Genomic DNA, 26,001 nt, shown 5'->3' with positions numbered 1-26,001 from the left:
CCCGTGTTACACCTAAATCCACTGGAAAATATGAGTGTAAGTGAGGCCTAAATTTGGCCCCAAATATTCATCTTGGCTGCAGATTTATATAGAACTGTTTGACCAAGAATTATGTTAAAGGGACTTACTTGTCTGTGCTTCAGTCCAGACTAAAGAGACTCTGCAGAAGCTGTATTTATATAAAAGTGTGGGTGGCCTGGATTGTCATAATGTGTATAATATTTGGCACTTAATCACATCTGCTCACTTATTTGCACTTTTGCTGCCCAGAAGTGTGACAAACTTCAAATTAGCCAGAATAAGACGTATTAGCAAGTTAGCAGAGGTTCCAGAGTTGCAGTCCTTTTGTTCAAACGTACACACACACACACAGACCTCTAATGAAGTGTGCAACTTTTTAAGGGTCAGTCTGTACCTTTTTTTTTCCAGTACTGTTTTCTGAACAAGTTTTAAAAGAGGCCAGCCTTAAAGAGCCTGTCTTTTTTAGTTTGTTTTTACATTTAGTTAGAATTTTACAGTGTTTACAAAATGATGCACTGCATAAAAATACATCTTGATCTTACCAGACTCTTGCATTCTATATATGTCTGGGGAGAAAAGCTTCAAAAAGCTCAGTTTAAAATCTAAAGAGAACCATTATTCAGTTATTCTTCAGTAGTTATTCTTCAGTAGAGCCAAAACCCATCATCTTCCAATACAGAAATGTCAAGTAAGCATGCAACCGAAAATAATTACTAGGAAAGCTCCTCATATACCCAGGGTACTTATACACCCCCATTACAGTTGTATCTAAGCGCTTCACAATTTTTCATGTATTTTTCCTCACTATACCCTGTGTCAGGTGGCAAAGCACTATTTTATCTCAATTTTACAGATGGGATAAGCAAGACTAAGTGACTTGCCCAAGGTCACACAGGCAGCCTTCAGCAAAGCAGGAAATTGAATCTTGTTCTCTTAAGTCCCAGGCTAGCACCCTGAGCTCCTCCTGTATGCCCAAATCACCTCAGAGCCATTACCAAGGTTTCATATGGAATGTCCACAGGAAAGTCAATTCAACACAGATGGGCATCTCCTATGATCCATTGTGAGTTAAGCATCCCTTGATGAGCCATTTAATTAATAGTCCCTTCAAGAGGTGCTGGCTAACTATCTTGTGGGCGTTACCCCAGAAGCAAACATTTGAAATACAGGTACAGAGCCAATAACTGTAATTTCCCATACAAAAATGATTCATGGGTACAAATAGCATAATCTTATTCAGCAAATCATAACCTTTTCATAGATACCTTACATGCCACATTTTGAACAAGGTTTGTTGCAAATATAGAACAGTGGTTGCAAACGATTATCTCCCTAGTCAAATGATGGGGTTAAAGAGAAGCACCCGCCCCAGAGCAGGGAGGTTCGAAAAGAGAAGAATCCAGCCATAGCCAGCAAGCAGAAGCCCAAGCTCCATGAGATAAGCCCTGCCTACTGAGCCCTGAACCAGGGCTCAGGCTGCCCAACCCTAAAGCCAGCCAACACAGCATGAGTGCAGACACTCTGTCATGTATCTTGACCCTAACACTCCTCAAGCAGCTGTCCCACATTGCCCAAGACTGACAGCTCTTGACACAGTTGTGAACACCACTGCCCCAGGGGCACAGAGATCAGAAGACACTTCCTCCCATGAATTTTTGAAATGCCTTTTCTCAGGGGCGGTGGGTGAACCACTGGCTTGGGAAGGCTAATCTCCCAACCCCACCTATTCCACCTGAAACCCCATCCCTTCTGCGCCTGCCAGATCCCAGCCCTCACTATGGCTGCTGGCCACGGACTCATGCCCCCAACCTTCCACGCCACTGTGGAGCTACCAGTCCTATTCCCCCCTCAGGATGCTGGGAGACTGGGCAGCCTGGTCCCAGCCTCCCCTCACTGCCTGTAGCCCTGGAAGGTCAGGCAGCATAGTCCCAGTCCCTCTGGCCCCAGAGCACCAGGAGGCCTGGCTCCAGCCGAGCCACAAAGTCCTGGGAGGGACAGCACTAGCTCAGAAAGCGGGAAGCAGGAGGGGGACCAAGGGTGGAGTGTGGGCAAGGCCACACCTGGTTGTTTGGGGAGGTTCATGCTCCCCCAGCCTATGATACCTGCCACCCATGCTTTTCTTGATTGTCTGGTTTGGGAGCACATCTAGCAGCTCTTCCTTGTGGTATGCAATTGCTCAATTAACCATGATGGCTACATGCTCCAGATGGGTTGGAGTAAGCCAGAGACATTGGATCTCCGGGGCCTGTGAGGAGAAGAGGCCGGGCAGACACAGCTATAGACCATCTACAGAAACAGGGACATCTGTTAGCAAATTGCATGGGGAATGCAGGAGAAGAGGACAACAGGGATTAGCAGCAGTGCCATATAAAAGCAAAGGAATGGTGGCAGGCATAAGGGAGGGTCAGGGAGGTGAACCATCAATCTACTGCTGAGATGCAGGCTGGTCTCTTTTATAAAGAACTGCATGCCACACTCAACAGCTACTTCACCAGCACCCTGTACAGCACAGAGGATACCTCAAAGGAGCCTGAGTCACAGGCCCCAGGCATGAACAACAAGGACAAGAAAGGGGAGAAGAAGGGGGGACATTCAACGGGTAGCTTCAGCTATGCCACAAACGCCAATAGAGTCTAGTCAGTCCTGGCAGTCAAGCAAGGGTGAACCCGACAAGGAGGAAACAACCTTTGGTAAATGTGCAACTGTATTTTCCCATTACAGTACTGATGGCGCCCCTAACTTAACAGGACACAGCTATCGACAATAATTTACTCATATTAGAAGAGGCATCAGTGCAACAAAGAGAGGTAGAGTTGTTATCTGCTTTTAATTCTTCTGGAGAATTAGGTAGCAGGTGTGGGGGTTCTGAGGTACAATTTCTTTCTGTGCATAGGGATGTCCCTGGAGTCCTCCTGAAGTCTCAATGAAACTTTCATGCCATCAGCCTGCAATCCTTTCCTGAAGAATTCTAGGCCTGGCAGCCTTAGGGTATGTCTACACTACAAAGTTAATTCAGACTAACAGCCGCTAGTTCGAATTAACTTTGATAGGCACTACACATGCAAACCGCTAGTTCGAACTTAATTCAAACTAGCAGAGGGCTTAATTCGAACTAGGTAAACCTCATTCTACGAGGACTAACGCCTAGTTCGAATTAAGTATTTCTAATTAAGGGCTGTGTAGCCTCTTAATTCGAACTAGTGGGAGGCTAGCCCTCCCCAGCTTGCCCTGGTGGCCACTCTGGCCACACCAGGGAAACTCGTCTGCCCCCCTCCCAGCCCCGGAGCCCTTAAAGGGGCACGGTCTGGCTACGGTGCCCATGCCAGGTGCAAGCCTGCCAGCACCCAGCCAGCAGACCCTACACCTGGCACAGCACAAGCCAGCCACCCGCTGCCACCCAGCCCTTTGCCTCTTCCCGGGACCAGGCTGGCAGCTCCCAGGAGCCTGCCCAGGGCTGCAAGAGGCAGGCGCCCGCCTGGTCTAGTGTGGACATCGTGGACCTCATCCACGACCTCCACACTAGGCACAGGAAAGTGGCCATCTAGGGCAGGATAGCTGCCAGCATGGCCACCCAGGAGCAGGTTGGCATGAAAATCAAGGTGGTCCAGTGAGACCCCCGACTCTGAGCCCTAAGCTTAGAACGGCCGTACTGGGTCAGACCAAAGGTCCATCTAGCCCAGTAGCCTGTCTGCCGACAGCGGCCAACACCAGCTACCCCAGAGGGGAAGGACCGAAGACAATGACCAAGCCATCCGTCTCATGCCATCCATCTCCAGCCTTCCACAAACAGAGGCCAGGGACACCATTTCTATCCTCTGGCTAATTCCACTCCATGGACCCAGCCTCCATGAATTTATCTAACTTCTCTTTAAACTCTGTTATAGTTCTAGCCTTCACAGCCTCCTGCAGCAAGAAGTTCTACAGGTTGACTATTTGCTTTGTGAAGAAGAACTTTCTGTTATTAGTTTGAAGCCTGCTACCCATTCCTTTCATTTGGTGTCCTCTAGTCCTTCTAGTATGGGAACTAATGAAGAACTTTTCTTTATGCACCCTCTCCACACCACTCATGATTTTATATACCTCTATCATATCCCCCCTCAGTCTCCTCTTTTCTAAGCTGAAAAGTCCCAGTCTCTTTAGCCTCTCTTCATATGGGACCTGTTCCAAACCCCTGATCATTTTAGTTGCCCTCCCCTCTCCCACCCTCTCTCTTCCCCTCTCCCACCTCCTTTTCCCAGTCTCCCCCAGTTTTGTTCAATCAAGAGAGTTTCTATTTTTGACCACACGTGTCCTTTATTTTGTACATCAGGAAGGGGGGCTAGGGATCGGTAAGTGGAAGGATGTGAGGGAGGAATGGGGTACGAGCCCCCGATGAGGAGGACTGGAGTGGCTCTGCGGGCTCCTCAGTGTGGATACTCTCCTGCAGCCCCCCGATTGACCCCCACGGATGGCAGTCTGTGGCAAGTGCAGCCGGGCTGATGGCCGAGTGCTGTGTGCCGAATGTGGGCACCCAGGGCACTGCAAGCCAGGACTGCTTTGCAAGCGGGGAACCCCTGAGAACTGTCTGTCCGGGGTGGGGGTCAGGTCCCTTTAAGCACAGCCCTCAGCTAGCCTGAGACAGCAGCTCCAAGCTCTAAGTCCTCATCTGATGCCCTGCCGGCACTGCTTCCGGCCATCCTTAACCTCGGTTCAGGGTCCACTCAATGTGGACATGCTAGTTCGAATTAGCAAAATGGTAATTCGAACTAGTTTTTAGGTCTAGATGCACTAGTTCAAATTAGCTTAGTTCGAATTAACTAATTCGAATTAAGTTAGTTCGAATTAGTGCTGTAGTGTAGACATACCCTTATTTCTTAGTCTGCAGCAGGACACTTTCCCACACCAGTCAGTGATAACTTCAGCAGGCATCACCCCAGTATGCAGTCTGTAAGCATACAGGCTGGGAAGGCTTCAGGACACCAGCATCTTCTCTCTGTGCCTGGAGATAGCTAAAATCCCCACTGCCTGTGGAAAATGACACCAATATTGAGGAGACGATTAATAGCCCTGCACACTTGCATGACACTGGCCCCCGCAGAGGAGTTCTCAACTCCAACATGATTTCCCACTGCCTTGCAGCAATCTGAAGTTGCATGTTTTGACATTGCAACTGCCACTTGTTTCTCCATGGCCAGTGATGCTTTCATTCCGGTGTCCCTTGCTGGAGAGGTGGGGTGGGGTGAGCTCGGCATACAGCTCCAAAAACATCCCCTTGCACATCCAAAAGTACTGCAACTACTGCTCATCCTCCCAAACCTGCATTACAATGCAATCCCAAAACACAGTGTCATTTCTCAGGCCCAGAAGCATTTCTCCATCATCTGCTGCTGCTCTGTGAACGCCACCACCAACCTTCAACTGGTTCTCACTACATCCCACAGCAATATGTTCTCCAAAGAATTGTCATGTCTCCCACTCATTTGATTCTTCTTAAAGCTCTGCAGATACCAGAGGAATGTGCATCCTGGACTTGCAATACTTAACAACAATAGGCAGAGCTGTGAAGATTCTGTGCGTCTATCAGAAATGCCGGACAGTGAGAAGGACAATGTGGGTTCATGAGATTTTTTTTTTTAAAAAAAGTATGGGCTTTAGATGACATTATTGGATGGAGAAAGCTGCATGCTGGTAAGTTGATTCCTTGCTCCCAGTCACATCTGTGTGACTCATTTCTGCCCCATCATGCATTGCCAAAACTTCCCAAAAGATGTGCTGGATAGCAGAGGTGCATATTGGAATATCTATCCTTGGTGAACCGCACTGTTTAACAACACGAGCACTCCTGCTGAGTACAAGGAGCACCAATGCAAGGAGCCAAGCATGCATACACACAAGTGATAATAACTGCAGCAGCTTTATGCTGATATAACTTGCGTCAGCCAAAGTTTGTAGTATAGACATGGCCTTAGAGACACAGGAAAACCACACCTATAACTGTTTTAAGTTTCTGTATTGAAGCACTACAGTGGCATCCCTGGAGCATTTTAAATTTAGACATGGCCGTAGTCATACCAGTGCAATGCCTAGTGTTATATTTATAAAAGGTACCACAATAGTTATTCCACCTCCCATACGAGAATAAGCTATACGAGTATCAGCACTTTTATACTGGTAGGATTGCATCCATAATGAGGAAAAGGGATTTATGCTGTTTTACTGGTAAAGTAGGACAACTCTCTTATGTAGATAAGGATTTTCATTTATTTGGTCAGATGTGCAAACGCATTCCACCAGGTAAAATGGGGTTTGTGTCAAAGCGTTGCAGAGCATACCAGTGAATCTGGATCATTAGCTCATGGCATTTTATATCCTGCTCAAGCTAATAAATTAAAGGTGTAGATGCCATGAATAAACCTCAGGTGCCTGATTCTGATCTCACTTTTATGGGTGTAGATCAGAAATAACGTCATTGAAATTAACAGAATTTCACCACTATTAAACCTTTGTTAGCTAAAATCAGAATCAGGGCTGGACTTTTTAAAAATGATTTAAATGTGATGCCGTTTCCTGCGTACTGGTGAGTCCTAGTCCCTCAAAGAAAAGCAGAACAATAAAACAGCCACAAACTATGCCCATTTATTCCGTGATGAATTAAAACCTTGTTTTTCCTCACTGCTTTAAGAACAAACCCAACCTCCCCGTGTGCTTCTGGCATATTTAAATTATGAGTCAGAGACCACAGTGGAGACACTGCTTGCCTAGCCTGATAATGTTTGAGTATCATGTGCCAAACAGTAATCATTGTGATTATTATTCTGTCACTTGTGAGTCCTGCTAGTTCCGCCTTCCTATGCATGTAGAATATATTGCCTCATTCAGCAGTGTAGGCAATTCCTGGTATATTTAAATTCTGTTTTCTGTGTGTACTCTGGTAGCACCCAAAAACCCCTGTTGAGATCACTATACATTGTTCCTGGTGCTGTACAAACACATACAAAGACAAGGTCTCTGCTCCAAAGAAGTAGCAATCAAACCAATGAAACTGGAAGATAAGATTCCCAGCAGTAATATTAAAAGAAGAAGCCAGAAAAAAATCCTCTTTGAAGGCCTACTCTAATGGTAAATAAAACCAATGCAAAGACTTCCATTGACTTCATTGAACACTGGATCAAACCCTCAAACATTAGCATTTTTAGGCTTGCTCTTGGGTTTCCTTATAAAAATAACACAAGTTGAACCTCTCTGGTCTGGAACTCTGGTCCAGCAACATCCGTGGTCCTACTGGACCAGAGAGCCCCTGGATCAGAGAGTCCCTGGCTGGGAGTGGGACAAGGAGGCCAGCAGCCGGGAGAGGAGCTGAGAGACAGGCATCAGGTCTGGCAGTGGATCCAGCCCAGGGGCAGGGAGCCCAGCAGCCAGGGGCAGGGACAGCAGCATGGTCCATTTAGCCAGGGTTGAATTGGCTGCTCAGCCCAGCCTGGGGCATGGTGGCCAGGGCCAAGGCCAGACTTGGCATCAGTCCCGCTGGAGCATGGAATCAGACGGGTGGCTCTGGCACTGGTGCATTACAGCCCCTCTGGGGGTACAAAGGCTGGTGGCTGAGCCCGAGGCAAGACCCATCATTTCAGCCCCGCCAGGGTCATGGAGCCCAACAGCTGGGGCCGGAGCCAGAGCCAGAATTTCAGTCCTGCTAGAAACATGGAGTCCAGCAGCCAGTGCTGGATCTGAGGCATCAGCCCCACCAGAGTCCAGCAGCAGTGGCCAGACTGGCAGTGCAGCCCCACAGGGGCCAGCAGCTCGGGGACAGGGAGCCCAGCAGCTGGGCCGGTGGCCAGGGTGGGAGCAAATCAGTGGCCCAGCCATCACTGAAGCTGAGTTAGGGCACGGAGCCCCAAGGGGAACCCAGATGTGTCTGCCAATGGATCCTGGGAGAGCACTGGAGTCCATCAGCAGAAGGGCCATTGACCTCCCCAGGTCCTAAGTGTGCTGGATCACAGAAATCCAACCTGTACTTTAAAGATTGTATCAGTCCTGTCAGAATTAAAAGAGACAAGTCTCATTTAGACTGTATCTGCAAGGTGTGAATACCAAGAGAGGGAAAATTGCCTTTGTAGTGAGATAACCATTCTAAATCCTTATTCAGTCTTAATTTGATTGTGTTAAATTTGCAAATAAATTGCAGCTCTGCTGTTTCTCCTTGTAGTTTCTTTTGTTTTCTTTTTTGTTGATTCATGGCTACTTTTAAATCCCTTCCTGAGCATCCTACCAGTTTTTGCATGCCAGAGTACGTCTATACTAGCTCGTTAGTTCGAGCTAGGTAGGGTAATGAGGGCAAGCAGAGTTGCAAATGAAGCCTGGGATTTAAATATCCCAGGTTTCATTTGCATGTTCCTGGGCAGCGCCATTTTTAAATCCCCCTTCGAACTCCGAACTCCATGCCCGCAGCTACACGCGGCACGGACTAGGTAGTTCGAATTAAAGATCCTAATTCGAACTACCATTACTCCTCGTGGAATGAGGAGTAACGGTAGTTCGAATTAGGATCTTTAATTCGAACTACCTAGTCTGTGCTGCGTGTAGACGTGAGCACGGAGTTCGGACTAAGGGGGATTTTAAAATGGCGCCGCCCAGGAACATGCAAATGAAGCCCGGGATATTTAAATCCCGGGCTTCATTTGCAACTCCGTTTGCCCTCATTACCCTACCTAGCTCGAACTAATGAGCTAGTGTAGACGTACCCTTACCCTTCTTGATGTCTGTTGTGTCTATTTATCCTTTGCTGCAGAAACTGTCTTGTTTAGCCAATATACATAGCAGAGGGGCATTGTTGGCACTTCACTGCATATATCACATTAGTAGATGTGCAGGTGGATGAGCCCCTGATGTTGTAGTTTATGTGGTTAGGTCCTGTGTTGGTGTCACTTTTATGGATATATGGACAGAGCTGGCAATGGGATTTTTTGAAGGGGTAGGTTCCTGGGTTAGGGTTTCTGTGGTTTGGTGTGTGGATGCTGGGTATGTATTTGCTTCAGGTTGGAGGGCTGTCTGAAGGTGAGGACTGGCCTATCTCTCAAGCTCTGTGAGAATAAGAGATCATTTTCCAGGACAGGTTGTGGATTGTCAATGATGCACTGGAGTGTTTAAGCACTGGAACCAATAACCTAGTCAGGCTGTGTAATCTCCATAACGGGAGATTTTTAAGAGCAGGTTAGACAAACAACTGTCAAGGATGGTCTGGAATCATAATTAGTTCTGCCATGAGGGCAGGGGACTGGACTAGATGACCACTCAAGGTCCCTTCCAGTCCTATGATTTTATTATTTGGGTGCCATGAAGATATGTAGCAACTATTGGGCTATAGCATTTGGGGGACTGGCAGAGGTTCATCAATTGAGGGTAGATACAGCCAGAATCAACACTGAAACTAGAAAAGAGAGCACAGCTCCTCTGCAAAAAGTGTGCATGTACACTGAAACTATTGATTAAAAATAACAGTTATGACTGTTCTAATATTAAAAAGGAACACAGCTGCAGCTGTGGCTATGCTGGAATTTGTCAGCAGAACTACAAGATGTGTTTTCCTTTAGTATTACCCTCCGGCTGTGTCCAGACTCAGGGGTTTTTTCGAAAAAAGTAGCCTTTTTTCAAAAAAACCTCACCTGCGTCTAGACTGCAGCCGCGTTCTTTCGAAATTAAATCAAAAGAACGTGGCTTTTCTTTCGATGGCGGTAAACCTCATTTCACGAGGAAGAACGCCTTCTTTTGAAAGTTCCTCTTTCGAAAGAAGGCATTCGTCAATGTAAATAGGGCTTCTTCGAAAGAGAGCATCCAGACTCACTGGATGCTTTCTTTCGAAAAAGCAAGCCGCTTTTTCGAAAGTTCAACGTGCAGTCTAGACGCTCTCTTTCGAAAGAGACTCTTTCGAAAGTATCTTTCGAAAGAGCCTCTTTCGAAAGAGGCTTGCAGTCTAGACATAGCCTCCTATCATGAAAGATATTTGGGGCTACTCAAACTTCTATGGTTCAGTGCTGGCATAATTTCATCACATTTATCCATCTTAAATACTGCTCTTGTATAGTTAAATCTCTCTTCCAAAAGAATTTTTGGTTTGGACTTTAATGGAATCAAAAATTAGGTACTGGTACAAAACTTACTGAAGTCAATGGGAGTTGTTCCATCAGCTTCTCTGGCCTTTGGAAGCTGGAGGGGAAAAGCAGGAAATTTGGCATCCAGGGAGGAGACAGTTGGGTTTTTTGCAACCAGAAAAGCTTGGAGGAGGCCTGGGAAGATTGCAAGGTAAGCATTTTAGCAGGATGTGTCTAACAAAATTAGCAGCAATGTGATAGTCAGTGCTGACATTGAATTGCTGAGCCTGATTCTCACTTACATTAAGGTTATATCTACACAATTCAAGCAGTATAATAGGACCAAATGCCTTTTAGACCTCTTTACACTAGAGTGATACAGACATTAGTATTAAAGAGAGACAGACCCATCATGTTTTAATTTTAGAGCTAACATCCCAACTTATATGAATTATTGCACACTTCTGCAAGCTACTGTCCCCGATGTCTGCAGACACAGGAAGACAACAGTGCATCAGTTTATACTTGGTTTGTGTTTTTAAGGTTTTCTGCACAACCACAAGAGTGAGAAATAATATTTGTATTGCAATGAAGCTTAAATTCTGGAGCATGAACTTGAGTTAGGGTGGATTTTGCAACACATTTTGTGACTATAGAATGGTGACATTAGTAAACATTTTAAAATATGACAAAGACTGTTTTTTAAAAAAAAAACTCTTTTCCCCTTGCTATTGTGAACTATGGATGTTGGATGACAACCAGAGGTGGCTGTATTACAGTAGCACATTATGTACACAGAGCCTAGTACTGTATTATCTGTGCACCTCACGCCCTCCCTGAAGTCAACAGAGTTTCTATTGTAAAAAGAAGGATAAAAATATGGGTTTTACAGTTTGTAATAGATGAAAGCACTATAGGGACCGGATCCAAAACCCATTAAAATCAATGGAAGTCTTTCCAATTACATGAATTGGCTTTTAATCAAAGTGCTAAATATCGTTATAGCAGGAATATATTTCACCGGCTCAGCAGAGAGGCTAAGCACTGAATGGAGATAGAGGATCAGCCATTATGGTGAGGCAATCTGCGGAATCTCTTGCTGCCTGTGACTTCATATCTCCAGGCTGATCAATTTGACATTCTCCAGGAGCAATACAATACATTCATTAAATATGATTTCAAAGAGCTACGAGGGAGCCGTGTTAAAATAGCTTAAGTTTTACATTAGAGACAGGAAGAAGCCGTGTGCTATTACGTTTGCAGTAAAGTTTCAACAGACATTAATTCTACCATGCATTGTGTCTTAGTTATGTTGAATAGCATCCACTAACCATGCCTGCTAGCAGAACAATTTCCCTATAATGGTCGTCAGCACAGACTGAATCTGGAATTATCTACACAAGCTGCAGCACAAGCCTTTGTCACTTGAGCTGGAGGAGCAACTCCACTAGCTGGTAACAGTAGTAGGCTGGACCAGCCACTAAAAGAGCATGTGATGCAAATATTTCTCCAGTGTGTTGCTTTAGGGTACAAACATTGGAATAATATTTCTATAAGGTGAGCATACTTTGTGATGCTGATCTACAGAAAGTTCATTACAGGCCATTCCCAGAAAATCCGTTTTAAGAAATCTATGCTACTTTCATCCTCTAAGTACCTAGACCCATTGACTATCTTCATATACAGTAAAACAACTAGAGAAGTAACAACAAATGTGCCAAGCAATCAGAGAGACACACAGTATCACTGAAGAAGCTCAACCATATATTAGTTCCTGTACTCCTTATGCCACACTGAAGACATATGACAGCAGCAAAGATGTGAACATTTTGTTATATCTTTCTTAATCTGCCAAGTACAGTGGTGTTTGCAGGGATTATGCCCAGAGTTGACAGCACATCCCAGTCCTTCCTGAGTTGTGCCTCCCGTCTGCCACTTGCTGGACTGTTGGATTGTCAGCTGTTATTTCGCAGTCCAAACTACTAGAGTTACAAAATCTGGAAGACATATACAAGCTGAAACCGGAGAAGCTGCAAACAAGGGCCAGCAGTCTCCTGCTGCAGCTTGGGAAAGGCAACCTAGTGGGAGCAACTTTGTTATTTATGACATGCCAGATTTTCAAAGCTGTGTGCACAGCAAACGTACATGTAAATCTGCACATGTATAACTTACACATACAAATGTCTAAGATGCACAACTGACAATACACTACTGCATACAAATATGGGGTATTTAGGGGCATAATGTAGATATGCAGTGATAGAAGTTGGGTTCATGTCATTTGGAAAGACTGGCCTTGGATGTTTTCTGGTGACATCAGAGTCATAGTTCAGGGCAACTGCGACTCCATACCATACCCCCTCTGTGATCTCTCAAGGGTACCCATTTTAGGTTCCCAGTTCCTCGGCCATCACTTCTCTTGAGCAGAGACCAGCATCTCTCCCCCACCTGAACTGGGTATTTTTCCTTGTCTACACTGAGATTCCCCAGCAAGCCAGACTTGTTTCAAAGGGAAGTGTCTTCACTTAGCTTTCTCTCCAGCAGTTATGAACAGTGTAATTGCCAGCACTTATAAGTCACCCCATAGCTCTTTATAAGTAAGCACATTTATTCTTAAGGTGAAAGCATTACAGAGAAACACCTTTAAAACAATGAAAGAACCTACATACATGCTAAAAGCTCACCAGAGATCACCCCTAACTCCAACCTCAGGCTCTGGTGGGTGTCAGTCCTTCAAAAACACCAACCAGATTTTCCTTACAGTTACAAGTTCACAACTGTCTCAGATTCAGAATCAGAACAGTCTTTCCTTTTCTTGGGCCTTTGATCCTGGCATCATGCAACAAGTGATCAGCAAACAATGGCCCATTCTTCAGGGTGTAACTTCAAAAGGCTAGGTTTTTGCATAATATTCATTTGCCCCTAGATAATTCCCAGAAAACCACTTCACACTTCTTGTTTCAACATTCCATTCTTGTTTGGCCCATTGTTCAACAGAGTCTTCACATCTGAGATTACATACAATCCCAAACGAGTAATAATACATACATCATTCATTTAATAAAATGGACCCCAAAGATACTTAAACTTAATTCAGTAAGGTCTCCAAAGATGTGGCAGGAAATTGCCACATTTTATATAATCAATACATGTAATGGGTAGGGAAGGAGTGATAAGAACAACCCCCCTCTCCCAAAATTGTTATTACTATCCTCAACTTCACCATTATTATGATAGCTCCCAGAGTAGGGATTCGCAGTCTTCTTTAATCATGCCTCATCATAATATTATTTTTTAACTGGGAGGGCCCTCCTGACAAAACAGCACTTTCCATTGTAATCTAGATGGAAGTGAGAAATTTAATACATTGAGTCCAATAAACAGGATTCTACTTTATATAAATCAGCCCTTTGATACTGATGTCTAACTGTGCATAGGCAGGAAACCTTTTATAGGCATATACCGTAAAATCAACAGTTTTCAGGGAAGTATTTCTCAATTTCTCAGGGCACACAGGTCACTTGATGGTTTGAACCAGAGTAACTTTAAGTCTTTAAATCAAGATGTGAGATCTTTCAGAAAGTCAGCCACAAGGTCTGGGCCTGCCATAGGAATAGATGGGCAAGGTTCTGTGGCCTCCATGCACAGAAGTTCAGACAAGATCATTGTGGTGGCCTTAAAGTCTGTGGGTTTAATGGGTGTTGTGACGTCAAGCATGAGGCATCTCACATTGGCCAGCTGTGTCTCCATCAAGTGTTGCAGCCTCATCAGGGAGTGTAAGACTTGCCATGCCCTGCTATAGAAGTTGACATAGAATCACATCATTAGAAGAGACCACAAAGGACATGTCCTGCCTCAGATGAAAACCACTATCCTAAAGGCACTGTGGAGCAGTTGCGCCCAGCTGTGTACAAACTCACAGAATAGGATAGTCCCTAAAGAATTTACAATCTCATAAACAAGACAAAGGACAGGAGAAAAGGTCTATTATTATACCCATTTGTGGGAATGGAGAATTGAGGCACAGAGATTAAATGGAATGTCCGTGGCCACACAGGAAGTCTGTGGTAGATGTAGGTTTCAACCCATCTCACCTGAGTCTCATTCCACTGCATTACCTACAACACCAGGCCACCGATGGTGTACTCAATGCACTGTAGTTTTCTTCAGATTGTTCCTCAGCTTCCCCTTCTGCCTTCCTCCAAACCAGAAGCTGTGACAATCGCAAATGCACCAATATGCACCCTCCAGCAGTTTAGCCATTCGGCCATTTAAACTTCTTAATGTAACCTGCCAAACACACCTTGTGTAGCAGCAAGTGAATAGAGTAGGTCAGTTTGAGTAAGAAAATCTTCAGCACTGCTATACCTTTCTCAGTGTTGGTGACACACTTTTAGGTATCTCCCACCTGCATTGGCAAATATGTTCCACTCTTAACACTATCCAATCACTGCACTGTGATAAAGAATGAATAGTCTGTTAAAAGGTATTTATTTAAAGCACCATCTACACCTATTCAATAAATAATTGAAACAGCTAATGAAACAAAGGTCTAATGCAAGTATGACTGTCACTGAACTATTACAGGAAGCAAAGGAAAAAAGATGGAACTGGATTCATATGTTTTCATAGCTGAGAAGCTGACATTCTGGGTAGTTGGAATAGGGATGGCAAACTGGAAATGAGTTCATGCAGTCCCAACAAACAATACATTCATGTGAAGAGCTACACAGCAAATGACACGTCAGTTGTTCATCCAGAGAACAGGTTTCACTAGCTTATATGAAATGACTGCGTTGCCGGAGAATGTGCTTCCTGCTGCTATAACGTAGAAAGGAGGAAGAGTCAATGCACTGCAGTGCAGGAGTCTGAACTATTAGCCCAGATCCAAGCACTATAAAATGTTAAGGAAGTTTGGACCCACATGGTAAACTGGACTTTAAATCACTACGAGTAAAGGAAACATTTCAGTGCCAAAAATCTCAAATTGTTAATGTAAAAAACCACATGGTTGAATTATTGACACGATATATTTTGATTCAAGTTACTGAGGCCAGTTGTGACCTCTCCAACAGACAGACCACATTTCTGAGACTGCTGCTTGTTATTCCTATGAGCACGCACTAAGTGGAATGCAGTTTCAGTGCACCTGGATATTCCAAAGCACATGTGCAACAGTGAAAGACTATAGTGTGTTCACAATATCAACACGGATCAGCTGTTTTAGGATGTAACTGCACTCTACCTCCTTCCAGACACAGAGCACATGCCAGGTTTTGAACACTATTACTATCGTGTCACATGGCAACATGGCAGAGAAAGCAATTTACAGGACAATGAGTAAAAACGCATTGTAAAGCATGCAAAGGTAGCATGCTAGTTGTGCTTCCCTCTGCAGTAACAATTATTTGTATACGTTACCGGCTCTACCAGTCTTCTTGTATTTGCATTTTTGCAGTCCCCACACTCCTGCATGAGAACTAAATCATCACACACACTAATTTAACTATATGAGCTGCCCAATGGCCTAAGCATTATTTCAATAAGGAATTGAACTTCCATTTGAGTGCAACACTACTGCATCTTTTCAGATTCTGTAAGGACAAACTTAGACCATAGCATGGTGCAGTGTTTCTCTACCAGTGGTACAAGTATCCTTAGGGGTACTCGAGAGAAGTCCGGGGGATACGTCAACACAACTGAAATTTGGAGAAAACTGAATTTTTGTTTTCAGTTTTACAGCACTTTATTATTTTTGTACCATTTACACCCAAAAATTTCATCACCTGCCTGGCTACAATTAAGTTGTTTAAACAAATGTGTTGCACTGGTAGAAAAAAATTGTGTGTGTCTGAAAACTGTAAGTACTGGGGGTACTTTTTTTTGTTAAGAGGTACTTTATAAAAAAAGGTTGAGAAACACTGGCATAGTGGACCCATCTTGAATCTTAAAGAGGCAGTTCTATTCATGGAGTGGAGCCCAAACTTACACTCTCGCATCCCCCTTCATCAGCAATGGAATGTGTCCACGCTGCCCACCCCTTTCACAGCCAGAAGCAGAGTGGCAGCTGGGCTGGGGGCAGAGGCGAAGCTGAAGACCAAGATCAGGGGTCAAGGGCTGGGAACTGAACCAGAGTTGGGAGTAGGGCTGCCGCTGGGGGCCAGGGGCTAGGAGTGGAGCTGGGGTGCTGGCTGTGACTGGAAGAGGGAGCTGGAATAGAGCTGAAGGAAGGAGCATGGCGGAAAGAGATCTAGGGGTCATAGTGGACTACAAGTTGAATATGAGTCAACAGTGTGATGCTGTTGCAAAAAAAGCAAATATGATTCTAGGTTGTATCAACAGGTGTGTTGTAAGCAAAACTCGTGAAGTCATTCTGCCACTCTACTCTGCGCTAGTTAGGCCTCAGCTGGAGTACTGTGTCCAGTTCTGGGCGCCACATTTCAAGAAAGATGTGGAGAAATTGGAAAGGGTACAGAGAAGAGCGACAAGAATGATTAAAGGTCTAGAGAACATGACCTATGAAGCCAGGCTTCATGAACTGGGCTTGTTTAGTTTGGAAAAAAGAAGATTAAGGGGGGACATGATAGCGGTTTTCAAATATCTAAAAGGGTGTCACAAGGAGGAAGGAGAAAATTTGTTCCTCTTGGTTTCTGAGGACAGGACAAGGAGTAATGGGCTTAAAGTGCAGCAGGGGAGGTTTAGATTGGACATTAGGAAAAAATTCCTAACTGTCAGGGTGGTCAAATATTGGAATCAATTGCCAAGGGAGGTGGTGGAATCTCCCTCTCTGGAGATATTTAAGAACAGGTTGGATAGACATCTGTCAGGGATGGTGTAGACGGAGCTTGGTCCTGCCTTGAGGGCGGGGGGCTGGACTCGATAACCTGTTGAGGTCCCTTCCAGTCCTATTATTCTATGATTCTATGAAGGCAGAGTGGGTCTGGGTGGCGCTTCTACCCAGCCCCATGTCGGGGCTGGCCCAGGTCCCACCGTACCCCCCACTCACATTCCTCTGCTCCTCCCTAGCAGGGCACATCCACTGTTTGGGGAACACTGATCTAATAAATAGGGCACTGGACTGAGATTCAGGGGACGTGGATTATGTTTCTAATTCTGCCACTGACCTGCTGTGTGACTGTGATGCTCCAAGCGCGCCGTCCGTACCGGCGTGACTACGCCACCACAGTTTTCCCCTCGGAACACTCTCTCTCCACCTATTCCGGCCCTTCTAGGGGAAGGGCGAGGAAGGGGGGCCCGGGCCTGCCCCCTCTCACGGGCACCAGCCCAGGGCCCTAAAGACTCGGATCTCACGGGATCCGGTCCGGCTGACGGGGTTCTAGACCGTAACTCGCCAGCGCACCATCCAACTCCGAGCTCCACCCTGGGCCACTTCCTTCCTCGCCCCTCTCGACGTGATCCCCCGTGCACCGCATTGTGTCGCACCACTTACTGCGTGTTCGGGGTCCTGGCGAGTGGTCGCCCGCAGGCAGGTGAGGGTTTTCTGGCCGCTCCTTACTCCTGCCTCCCCCTCTGTTCCTGTGCCAGCGCCTTCTTATAGCCGCGCTGGGTTGGCGACCCTGGCCGTCCTCCGGAAGCCCCGCTCCCGGCGTCAGCCCGGCACCGCGCTGCCACGGAAACCACCCGGGTGTCCCCAGCACCTCCCGCAGACACAGGGCGTGACGTCATCCACCGATGCCAGCTGAGCCACGGCTGAACAGCCCGGACACCGCCGACTTTCCCGCGGTCGCCGGCTGAGCAGGGCTTGCAGGGGTTTCTCCCCCCTGACGAGCGGGCGCATCCCGTCACAGTGACCTTGAGCAAGTCACTTCACCTCTTTGTGTTTCAGTTTCCCTCTCAGTCTTTGTCTGTAAAAGAGAGTAAACTCTTACTCGAAATGTCTCTAAAGCACCTAGCACAAAGCGGCCCCAATCCCAGTTGGGCTCTCTAAGCACTATGCTAAATCAAATGATAACAATTACTCTTATGTATTATTTGTATTGTGGTAGCATCTAAAATCTCCAGTCATGGACCACAATGCCATTGGTGCTAAGTGCTGTACCAACACAAAACAAAAATACATAACAATAAAACTTCACATTCTTCCCTAAAAATCTGAACATGTCACTCGGGATGAATCCTGTGTGTTTGTGAGTAAACAGATGTGATAATGCAGTGAAAGTAGCCCTACGTGCCTATTTCATATGCTGGCCTCTTTGCTGGCAAAGAATAGCTCACAAGAATCCATGTTGTTTCAAGGGGAAACTAAGGGTGGGAAGGTCAAAAGAAAAAAATCTGCAGCAGGTGTCCAACGTGGACGCCAGTTTCCCCAGTTTCAGGAGCAAAGAAAAGACATAGACAACTCAGCTCCTGAGCTGAGCTGAACTCCAGTGTATAGATAATTCTGGCACATGGTGTCCAGGATTTTAAAGACTCTCCCAAATACAGTACTTAAGTACACTAATTGTGAACTACTTTGGATTTCAATTCAGTTACACTTGATCAGAAAACTTTTTTCTTTCATTATTTTTTAAATTAATTTTCAAAACTCTTTCAGAAAGTGTATGGGAGTTGACAGATGAATGCACCAGTAGACTCAGTCATTTTAAATACACATACTCTGAATATGGAATTATTAATTTTCACATGAGCTCTTCCATTTTTGTACAGGCCACCTTACTTCGGACCTTTCCTAACTTCAGAGTGATTAATGTTATTTTAATGTAGGTATGGGAGACAAGGAGCAGAGGGTGACTAGATTTAAAAAAACAGAAAGTCGACCACGTGGCATCATTTTGAAACCCAGGTGGTTCATCAGCAGGACGTGAACCTTTAGATTCATTGCCCAGACCCTTGCCACTTGAGCTAATTGCATAACAGACTGCAGTAATAGCTGGCTGCGCTCTGTGAGCACCAGCACTAGAAGGAGATGGGACACACACTGCCAGTGGGTTTCACAAATATTTGCTGACAGGAAATAGTGAGACTTAGGAATCCTGGGTTCCATTCCAGGCTCTGGAAACCTCCTGCCCCAAATCCCCACCTCCAAGTCTGAACCCTTCTCCTCCTGTTCCTTACAGGCTGCTCTTATCTCAGTCCTGTTTCTTCCCCCACTCCAGCTCCTCATCCCAGTCTCCTTTCCCAGCCAGTTCTAATCTCCCCCTCTCAGCCTTCAGCAGTCTTGCCTACAGCCCATCTCCCAGTCTCTCTCTCTCTCTCTCTCTCATCACAGTCTTCTTGTTCCACTCTCTTTACCCAACTAGTCCTTATCTCTCTCCCTCTCTACAGCTTCTCATTGGATCTCTCCCAGGCCAGGCCTACGCAGGCAGAGAAAATCAATGCAAGAGACACAACTCCAGCTACATGAATTGTGTAGCCGGAGTCAACATACTTTGCACTGATTTTCTAGGATGGCCCCTCAGTAGGAGGTCAACGGGAGAAACTGACAGTTTTGGGATTGCCAGGGGTGCCCTCAGCATTTGATTTGGTGGGTCCTTAACAGACCCACTAAATCAAATGCTGGAAGAGCGAACTTCAGAGCCCTAATCTTCCCAGAAGTGTAGATGTGCTCTCAGTCCCAGTCTCCACCCAGCCTCTCACTCTCTCACCCCACAGGCCATCTCTCAGTATCATTTACTTCATTGTCCTAGAGGCTCCTTGTCCCCATTTACTCCTTCACGCACACCCCAGGCTGAATTGTTGTCTCCTCTGCATCCAGGCTATTCCACTGAGGGTACGTCTAGACTACATGGCTCCGTCGACGGAGCCATGTAGATTTGTTGTTTTGGCAAAGACAAATGAAGCCGCGATTTAAATGATCGCGGCTTCATTTACATTTACATGGCTGCTGCGCTGAGCCGACAAACAGCTGATCAGCTGTTTGTCGGCTCGTGCGCTAGTCTGGACGTTCCCCTTGTCGACATCAAAGCCCTTTGTTGGCAGCCCCGGTAAACCTCATTCCACGAGGAATAACGGGGCTGCCGACAAAGGTCTTTGATGTCAGCAGGAGAGCGTCCAGACTAGCGCGCGAGCCGACAAACAGCTGATCAGCTGTTTGTCGGCTCAGCGCGGCAGCCATGTAAATGTAAATGAAGCTGCGATCATTTAAATCGCGGCTTCATTTGCCTTTGCCTATGTGTCTAATCTACATGCCTCTGCCGACAGAGGCATGTAGTCTAGACACAGCCTGAGAGTACAAGCGAGACGAGCTCCATGCTCTGTCCCAGTTTTTTCCACAGCAGCTGGGCGCAGTGATCAAAAGGAAAATCCTGTTCTGTTCCTGAAGCTTTTGGCTGAAGCATACTGAGTGCACACTGAATTGTATAATTTAGCTGCCAAACTCTAACAAGTCTCTATTGAGCAAGTGCAAGCTGAGATTTGTTAAAGGCTTATCACTTGGACAGATTTAGGCAGGTTTTTTTCAGGAACAGTGAAACATTTTTCAGGAACATTATTGACCCCAGAGCAGTTCCCCTGCTTCAAAACATGTTGTGGCAAGAGCCCCTCCAAGAAATGGCTGTGAGAATTCTTTTAGCATGGTAAAATAAAATGTTTAGCCTAGTCTCATTCTCAGAAGCGGCAGGACCATTTTTGAGTGAATTCTCAAACAAAATAGTTGGCCTGAGGCAAACACTCAGCATGGAAAATTTCTGCCCAAACAGTTAAAGTCTGGCAAAGTAACAAGTAACTGCAAATAGGCTCTTATAATGTACCAGGCAACCATAAGTATGGCATTGCTGCCCACCCTACCCATGATAATGGTAAAATGTATATGATTTACCCAGATGTGATGTCTCCCATTCTATCATTTTAGCAGCGACAAATTGAAACTGCATACAGCTATAAAAATAATGCACACATATATATTCTGCAATATAGCTATGTCCACAAGCACATGATCTGAGCTGTGGACTAAAGTCAAAATGAGTCAGCTTTTAAATTATGAGAACAAAAAAAGCAACCACTCAGAAATGTCTCATGTCTTAGAAAGGGAACTAGGTGGCACTGTGAGTTAATGAATGCATTAAGCCTTCACCTCTGGAGATTTCAGTTCATCTCTGCCATAAGTGGCTAATGAAGGAGTGTGGCATTCCCTAGCCTTGTGCATGTTTTCTAGAGTTGAGCCAAAAATTCACAATGATGACTTTATCTAACAAATGTTCCTTTTTCCTAAATAGGAATTGCCTTGAGAATTATTTATGGATTCCTTCCACAAATAATATTCAGTCCGCAAACATTTTGATATGCAAATATAATCACAATAAAATTTAAGTTTTGCCTGATATTTAGCCAACGTGTTTCCAGTTTTCATTCATCCAATTACTACCAATTAACCTCCCCCGCCTATGGTCTTACGCTCATTTCTTTTTTGGGAGCTACATTACCTCACATGAAAACAGTGGTAATGTAAAACACTGAAGGGATGTTTGCTTAGTTGGTCCTCTGACATACTATTGCCTCTATTAGGGCTTAAGTGTGCAAGGTGCTCTGCCTTAGCAAAGCACTCATAGATGTGAGAATGAAATTTAGCCAGACCCGTCATTGCGACCACTTGCTTTAAGTTAAGCACATGCTTGATTGCTTTTGCTGGACTGAGGTCAGAGTACCAGGACTGCACAGGATGGAGAGCTCAAGTAGGAGATTACCTCAGGGGAGGTGAAGGGGTGAGGATCTGCAGAAAATTCAAGCCCAAACCTTCTGGAACTCTGACCACGCCAACAGAGTACAAACACCCTCCATGCAGTTACCAGCTGACCAAGTCAGACACAGTCAGTGACTGCTCCTCACCAACCAGCCACTTTATACCCCAACAAAATATTACCCACTCCCACACGGGCTTCGGCAGAGGCTCGAGGATACACAGTGTGCCAGACCTATAGTCACTGCTCCAGTCTGCCTCTAAAGGAATAAAGCATCTGTCCCATTATTAGTACCTAAGGGCACGTCTACACACCAAGGCTAAAATCAAAATAAGCTATACAACTTGAGCTACGTCAATTGTGTAGCTTAAGTCAAAATAGCTAATTTAGACTTTTGGAGCTGCCTAAACAGGTTATTTCAAGATAGAGCACTCTTCTCCCAACTTCCCTTACTCCTTGTAAAAAGAGGGTTACAGGAGTTGGAGTAAGCAGTCCTCCAGCTCGACATTATTTCAACATTATGTCAAAATAACTGCTTGTGTGCAGACATGGACTACGTTATTTTGGAATAATGTTAGTTATTCCGAAATAACACTGCTGTGTAGACATACCCTTAGTGCTCTCCTCCGTGTCCTCTGCTTAGTCATCACTTAACAAAGATGTAAAGTTTGGCCCTTTTCATCTTTGCCCAGACATCAGTCCTGGCTGCTCTCTGATGGTCTTTTTGTACTTTTGTGAAATTACACAAAAGTCTTCCTAGTCCCTGAACAACAGGCACTCTTCCAGATTAGTCACATACATTGCAATAGAAATAATTCCGCCACAATGCAAAGCAGCTGGGTAGGGGAGGGAAAGCAGCATCACAACTGAGAACAGGCAGAGGAAAAAGAGAACCGAAATTCTTCTTCCTCTTCTCCATTCACTGCTTAATGATGTTTGCGTGACTGTCTGAAAAAAAGCTGAGTCACACACGGTAGGTCAATGACAGAGTCTAAATTCAGCCACTGACTGTCTGAAAGGATCCCTGGGATTTGGAAATCACTCGCGACCCTCTAAGCCCAGGTTGGTAGGTGCTTGCCTTCCCAAAGAGCAGGAATACCACGTGCTTTTCTGCATGCCATTTGGAATCATTTGACTTGGTGAAAAGGGACAATTTTCAGACTATTTGGGCAACTCCGTGTTCAGAGTCCACCTTCCCAGCAATAATTAACAAGGGTTGAACATCTGGAAGTGTTCACAGGAGCTCAGGATGGCTCAGAATTTGGCTCAAGAGCAGGTAATACTCAGAAACACTTTACTAATCAATTAATAAATGCATAAACAAAACCTGCTTGTTCCTTCTTTAGTAATGTATGAAAAAGTTGTTGTTATTACTTTGCCCTGCTAGAGCAGCAGCACTCGGACACCTCAGCCAGGTCAGGTTATCCCACTGTACCAAGCACTGTACTAACATATGGTAAACAGCCCCCGCCTCAGAGAGTTTACACTTTAAAAACCAAACAAATGGGCAGATTGATAGAGTAACAATCATAACAGGATATTTGAGCATAGACCAGCTATGTGCACCCTGCATAGCCCATCAGTAGCAACAATCACAATTCACTGCCTGAATAGCCATTTGCAGAGGGCAATATTCTGCAGGAGAAAAAGGCAGAGAGGAGTTTTAAGGAGGATGAAAGTGCCAACGCGCTTGTGAGAGAGGCAATCAATATTTGCATAGCTGGCAGAACGAAGGACAGGCTCAACCCCACAGCAGGAACAGCATGGACAGGTAAAATGTAGGAATAGAAAATGTGTTCCAAGATGATTATTATTTCACTTTATGCATACTGAAGATCAGTTTGCTGTAAATCGACTTTTAATCATTTAAAAATACATTATCCCTCATGTCTCAATAATCCTCAATCCTAACTCAGACAGAAAAAGACCTACTACTGGAGATCATCTAGTGCATCTCTCTGCCACCCCAGGATTTACCTGAATCTTAAAGTAGGTATTCATGTTACCCTAGAAATAATATTTCCTTTAAAATAAAAAGATTAACCTATTCCAGAAGACTGCACAGATATAGGGTGGAGAACAAATAAAGAATGTCTTAAAGATATAGGCGCCTATCTGTGACCCCAAAACCAATAATATGCTAGAGCCGTGGTCCCCAACCCGGTGCCTGCGGGCGCCATGGCGCCTGCCGGGCCCTTTATATGCGCCCTCAGAGCAACCCGGGCTGGCCCCCGGGCATGCAGCAGGTACCAGCCCCGGGTGCATGGCCGGCCCCGGCCCCGGGTGCGCTGCGCGTGCCCTTGCTGGCCCCGGCTCCGGCCCTGTGGAACCTGGGCAGTCCCTGCCCGGGATCGTTGCACATGCCGCTGCCGGCCTCGGGCGTGTGGCGCATGCTTGGCCCCGCCCCCAGTCACGTGGCCTGTGAGTGGCCCCGCCCCCGTACGTGCAAAAGTGAGCAGCCCTGCCCCCAGGCACCCGGCAGCCCCAAAAGGTTGGGGACCACTGTGCTAGAGCATGCTGTAGCTTCCCTAATAACATATAGCCTCCCACCTGATTGTGTATGGATACTGAGCGCTAAGGTGAAATACTAACTTAGAATCAGATATAAGGCTGGTTCCATTCACTAAGGGAAGCTGTGAGGAGCTGACGCCTGTGATCAAGTCTCATTGATGACAAACCATTCTGAGGGGGTGGCATGTGACACATGTTCCCCTGGTGTGAATGACTGCATAAGAGGTGAGCAGGAATGGAGAAAAAGATCCTCTGAGTGTATGGTTTGCTCCTGCTTCCAAGTGCATTGCCTTGGTAGGGTTGAACAGGCTTTCATTTCAGAAACGAAATAGGAAATGAGGACAATGGGGGTCAGTCAGATATCAGGTGCTCAGATTCTAAGGTGACAATGATCATAAAATAGATTAGTCTAATCTTGACAAAATTGTCACTTGGCACTGACAATCTAGGCGTTACAGGTTATATTGAAATCCACTTGGCAATATGACAAACTCATGTATTTTTAATTTTTATTATGCCAGGTTATAGAGCTTGACCTAAACAACTACTAGCTGTTGAGGCTTTTTTTTTTTTCAAACAAACTGCACTAGAATACTGTTTTGCTTTGGTTTGTGCTTCAGCTCAATAAAACAAAAGAAACAGTTTATTTACTTTGCAACCTCCTCTATCTGGCAGATGGAAAAAATGCCCAGCAGTGACTGATTGATGCACATGAAATATGTGCACTCTCATGAGGTTCTCTGCATCCTCTTTCCATCCCATCACTGACAAGCACAGTGTGGCCATCTCACATGGCTTTATTGCTGGTCTCACACCATTTCATATTTTTCTTAAAGCCCCAGCTCCTGGAGTAATGTTATTACAAGAGACTCTAGTATCCCAGGGATCTGCAAGAGCAACAAGGAGACCTGAGGCACCTTATAGACTAACAGATTTATTGGAGCATACGCTTTCGTAGGTGAAGACCCACTTCATCAGATTCAAGAGAATCTGAGTTTCTATTCTTTAAAAATTACTGCCTAGCCCTTATAGGGTGGAGAAGTGATGAAAAACACGAACCTTAAAGGCTCAAGAGCCAGAGAGCAAATAAAAAGACCCAATTTATTATTTGTAAACTATTTCATGCTTTCTAAACCAGTTGCAGAAATGTTTGAAGTCTCAATTGTGATTTTTGAATACTTGGAGTTGGCATTACTACACATAAAATTAGTCAGAACTCAGCCCTTAGACTTTTGGGCAATAAAAAATTGCATGAATGATCAATTATCTAGCACCTTGTATGGGAACTACAGAAAAGTTTAAGAGAGAATTTGTGAACTCAGGCATGACTAATTTAGTAGTAGACTTCTGTTGTGGTAGAAGTTTATTGTGAAATAGCCAAAACCGAATCATTTTTCTGCTGGCTAATGCTATTTGTTCTTGTGTGTGTGTGTGTGTGTGTGTGTGTGTGTGTGTGCGCGCGCGCGCAAAACACAATGTGCCAGGTACCATTCTCAAGACAGACTTCCAAAAAATTCCTAGATACTTCATAATTTTACATCCAGCTGAATGGAAAAAAATCTGCAATTTTGCATTTTTTCATTCCAAAATGGAACCAAATTAGAAAGTTCAAAATTTCCTACACAATTAAATAATTATAAAAAGATAAATGTTTTGTTTTGATAAAACAGAAATTTTTCATTCTGATTCTGACTGTACCTTATGTTATATGATATAAACCTTATGAAACAGAAAACTGAAATGTTCTGTTCCAAAAAGGCTGAACATTT

The 26,001-nt window shown here is 45.1% G+C and overlaps 1 long non-coding RNA gene across 1 annotated transcript in view; it reads right to left on the bottom strand.

Moving 5' to 3' along the window:
- Positions 1-17,945, bottom strand: part of LOC106733043 (uncharacterized) — a 145,238-nt gene extending 127,293 nt beyond the window's left edge. The window contains exon 1 of the long non-coding RNA XR_012901665.2: positions 17,536-17,945. This is a non-coding gene — a long non-coding RNA (uncharacterized LOC106733043). The remainder of the gene's footprint in view (positions 1-17,535) is intronic.
- Between the last annotated feature and the right edge of the window lie 8,056 nt (positions 17,946-26,001).

The sequence above is a fragment of the Pelodiscus sinensis genome, chromosome 2 (assembly GCF_052426305.1).
Source record: "Pelodiscus sinensis isolate ZL-2025 chromosome 2, ASM5242630v1, whole genome shotgun sequence".
Classification (NCBI taxonomy): domain Eukaryota; kingdom Metazoa; phylum Chordata; order Testudines; family Trionychidae; genus Pelodiscus; species Pelodiscus sinensis.
Note: the sequence above shows the minus strand (reverse complement) of the source record. Positions and strands in the feature narration are given on the sequence as shown.